Consider the following 4,049-nt stretch of genomic DNA (forward strand, 5'->3'; position numbering starts at 1 on the left):
CGGGTCTTTAAGACACATAGTGAAGCACGTCTGTCCGTCCTAAAATCGTCATTGGTTCACCATTGTCTAAATAATGCCTTGGCAAGTTATTCAGCGATCTCCCTGCTCTAATTCCATAGGTTGGGTCATATCTGCAAATAGTAGCAGATGTTTTTTCTACGTGGTCCCCTCTCTTTCTCGCCTGTTCTCTGAGGACCATTTTATTTCCCTCGTCCCTGATGAAGCAGACATAGAGAGTCTACAGGGACCGTTCACATAAGTATCTGGAAAGATCACCCCGGGCACACGGGCGAGGCCTGTTTTCCCATCGGAGAGACTGGATGTGACTGTCCCTCGGGGACGTGGAGAGGTGGAGTGGCAGGAGAAGACGGGGTTTGCTCATAATGGGAGGGTTGCAGGTGTGGTTGTGTAGGTTACGCCTTGCTCAAAGGTGCTCTGTCAAGCAGCCAGGTGGGGACTGAAACCCATCGGTGTCTAGACTGGAGCCCACCCTCTCCCCCCAGCCAGGAGTAAGGGCTGCTCTGGGTGTATTCATCCCACCCAGAGGGGGTGCCACTTTCTAACCTAACGCTGGCTGCCAGGGGCTCTGATTCTGGAAGGGAGAAGCACCTTCTTTCCCAGAGGGCCAGGGAGAGATTGCACGGAAGAGATGGGGGTGGGGAGAGTTGGAGACCCATCCTTGTGTTGCCCTGAGCTGACTCATCATCCACAGAGATCCTGCCACTCAACAATTCCGGATGCCCGAAGGCCCCCAGAGCAGCAGAAAGGGGATTTGGACATCCCATGGGGGTGGGGACGAAGGAGAGAGCCGCACGCAAGCCCGAGGTGGCCCTGAACACAGCCAAGGGCGTCCTCAGCAGCCGTGGACCCTCCTGGTCACACCCCCTCACAGTCTTGTCTCTTCCACACCCTCCCCCACACCGTAGTCACAACCATTCATTTCTCCTTCTACTTCCTCGACTTTGGCCCTTTACCTACACCACGCATCCAGCCCCCAAACACCCTAGAACCCGACAGCCAAAATGCTCGTCAGCCAAAGCGCTCGTTCTTCCCAGTGGAGCTCACAGACCGGCACTGCGACTCTGCACCCAACTCCCCCACCGTAAAAGCCGCTCGACCCGCCTGCTCCTTCCAGCATCTCATTTGTTTGTCTCTATAACTCATCTTTCATTCCATCTCCTCGTGTCATTAACTGTTTACAGGTCACCTGCTCAATAGCCTGTACGTTCCATCCCCCCCAATCTCTTCGATCTAAGTCCCCGGCAATAACTAACTTAGTTTCCGTACGTGATTTCTTAAAAATCGTAACAGGAGGACAGCACACTCACCACCTGCACGAGTCCCGAGGGAGACCCCAGAATTAAAAATGGACTCTTTTTTTTGTTTGTTTTTTAGGATAATTTTGTTTATAAATCATACGCTTTGACTGTCTGGTTTTTAGCACAAATTAGGGATGAGATTCAGCTTCAATTGTCTTTCTTTTGAATTTGACTCTTCTAAGAGAGTTATGTTTCCCTTGTAGCGTTTAGTATTTGCAGCCCAAACAGTCTCTGTTCACTACTGTATACAGGTTCGCCTTTTGGATATAAATATCCCTCACAGATCATAGTTTGGGGCTTCAAATGTTTATGGTTTGTTTTTTATTTTCTATTAGTTTCAGATATACTATACAGTGGCTAGAGATTTATATAATTTACAAGGTGATAACACCCATCTGGCACTACACATGGCCATTCTCATAACATGCACTATATTCCCTAATCCATACTCCACATCCCCGTGACTGTTCTGTACCTACCAATTTATACTTCTTCATCCCTTCGCCTTTTTCGATTCTTAAGAATTTTGAAAAAGAGGACAGACGATCCACTTAAAGAATCGGATTCATAGTTAACGTTTATCGAGTTCTAAGTGCCGGTTATGTGCTCAACCTTTTCCCATGTGTCATCTTCATTCTTCCTTACAACTCCACGAAGGAATATCTGTTAATCCCATATTTCAGGTCAGGACCCCAGAAGAGGTTAAGTGACTTAATCAAGTCATTGAGGAAGCAAACAACGGAGCCGAGATTCGAACCTAGGTACTGGGAGTTCAAGGTCTTTGTTTGCTTCCTCTAGGGCGTGGCTCCTTTCACCATGGCAGGTGGTACCCACGAGGGGAAGAACCAGGACAGTAATTCCACGTTCCCAAAGCTCCAGGATCCTCTAGCTTGGCGACCCATTCTGCGGGCGAGAAAACTAAGGACCAGAGAAGCGGAGTGACTTGCCGTGACACACACGGCCACTGAGGCAGAGGACACATCTGGGATTCCTCTCGTGGTTCCAGATGGATGCTCTTTCCACTCCCCTGTGCCACGTGACTGACTATGCAAAGTCTTCCGACCCGAAACTTCGTGCCGACTGGGAAAGCCCCGTGGCATCTGAAGGCTGGGGATCAAGCTTTATTTAGTCATCTAGCCCTCTGCACTGCACACTTAAAAGCATTTAAATTCTTAATCAATTGGCTGAAATCTTCGGAAAAACTTTTTTCCCCCCTAAAATCACCTATCGGTAATTATACCTCACCCTATACATATATTTTTTAAAATTTTAATTAAACAATGTTTTTCAATTACAGTTGACATACAATGTTATATTCATTTTAGGTGACCTCGAAAGGGTGACCATGAGGAATACTCTTGGTATTGGGTTCTTAGGGACTCAGCAAAGAACAGTCTTACTGATGTCCTTTGTCATGCTCAGCATGGTTGTGCGACGCTACCTACCGCTTCTTCTGCGTCCGCCAGCTGACACCCCAAAAACAAAGTCAGGTTAGGGAAGGACGGCCGCTTCCTTGAGTCAAAAGCCCAGCAGGATTGCATGATAAAGTATCTGTAAGAGCAACAGGAAAAGCAGCAAGATGCGGGGGATCCGAATGGAAATAAAGGGGGCCGTTTTCTACTTAATGGAGCACCGCTTAGTGCCAGGGAGCCATTCATGGCACGTTCGTTCTGTGGCAGTTACTAGACTAGACTGTGAGCTCCTAGCAGAAAGGACCGATTCGATGACGGACAGAAACCGCCCTTGAAAACATGTGACATGAACCAGAAGTCAGGAGGTCTTAGCATTCTCGCAGATCCCTCGGGCAAAGGAGCCCAACCCAGAGGCGACAGTACCTCAGGCGGGGAAAAGCGGTTTTGTTCAGAAATCGTCCCAAACACAAAAGAGGCGTTTTCTTTTCTTTTTTTTTTAAAAAAGAGGAACCACGTGAACTTCGCATTACGGAGTTGTACTTTTTTGGGTCACGCGTTCGGAACGAGACAGGCTGCGTTTTTTTTCCGATTTCAGCCACTTTCCAGTCTAATTCGAACTTACATTTCTTCCGTAGCATAAAACGGCTGATCCATCTGGAATCCACTCTGAATGAGTTTGTAGAAGTTAGCGTCCACCGGAATGCCTGGGTAAGGATTGACACCTGAAAAACATAACGAGGGCGTGTAAGCATCCATTCATTCTTCATTTGTTTATTCATTCGTTCAATTAATAGACGGGTCGATAGAGCTCCCCAGGAGTCAGAGGCTGCATCGTGCAAGTGGGCAAAGGCCGGTCCTGCCTTCGAGAGGGTTACAGGCTGGTGAGGAAGACAGAACTATAGACGCCAGCAAAAAAAACAAAAAACAAAAAAACACAAACAAACGAACAAAAGAAAAACCATAAAGTGACACCTGTTGTAACAGAAGTAAGGCTCAGGAGCTCTGGGCCCACGTGAGGTGGCATTTCATCCACTCTTTGACTCGGGAGCCGGGGGGAGGAGGCCGAGGGGCAGAACGTCCAGAAGCCCCGCGCCCGGGGAAAGCGGCAAACTGCAAAACGTACCAAGTGAGAATATCTCCCAGAGTAAGATTCCGTATGACCAGACATCACTCTTAATTGTGTAGATCCCTTCAAATAAGCTTTCGGGAGCCATCCACTTCACAGGCAGGCGGGCCTGTGAAAATCCAAGAGAGCAATAGTGACTCTTCCACAGACAGACATCACTTCTTGTCCCTCGTGAGCTAGAAGAGAAATTTT

General features: G+C 48.1%; 1 long non-coding RNA gene across 1 annotated transcript; it reads right to left on the bottom strand.

Moving 5' to 3' along the window:
* Positions 1 to 2,770: 2,770 nt before the first annotated feature.
* LOC105311082 lies at positions 2,771 to 3,955 on the bottom strand. Its single transcript, XR_897613.1, has 3 exons — positions 3,855 to 3,955; positions 3,354 to 3,453; positions 2,771 to 2,870 (listed from the first exon to the last, which is right to left on the bottom strand). It is a non-coding gene; the product is annotated as an uncharacterized LOC105311082 (long non-coding RNA).
* Positions 3,956 to 4,049: the final 94 nt, after the last annotated feature.

Source organism: Pteropus vampyrus, unplaced genomic scaffold, assembly GCF_000151845.1.
Source record: "Pteropus vampyrus isolate Shadow unplaced genomic scaffold, Pvam_2.0 Scaffold24248, whole genome shotgun sequence".
Lineage (NCBI taxonomy): Eukaryota > Metazoa > Chordata > Mammalia > Chiroptera > Pteropodidae > Pteropus > Pteropus vampyrus.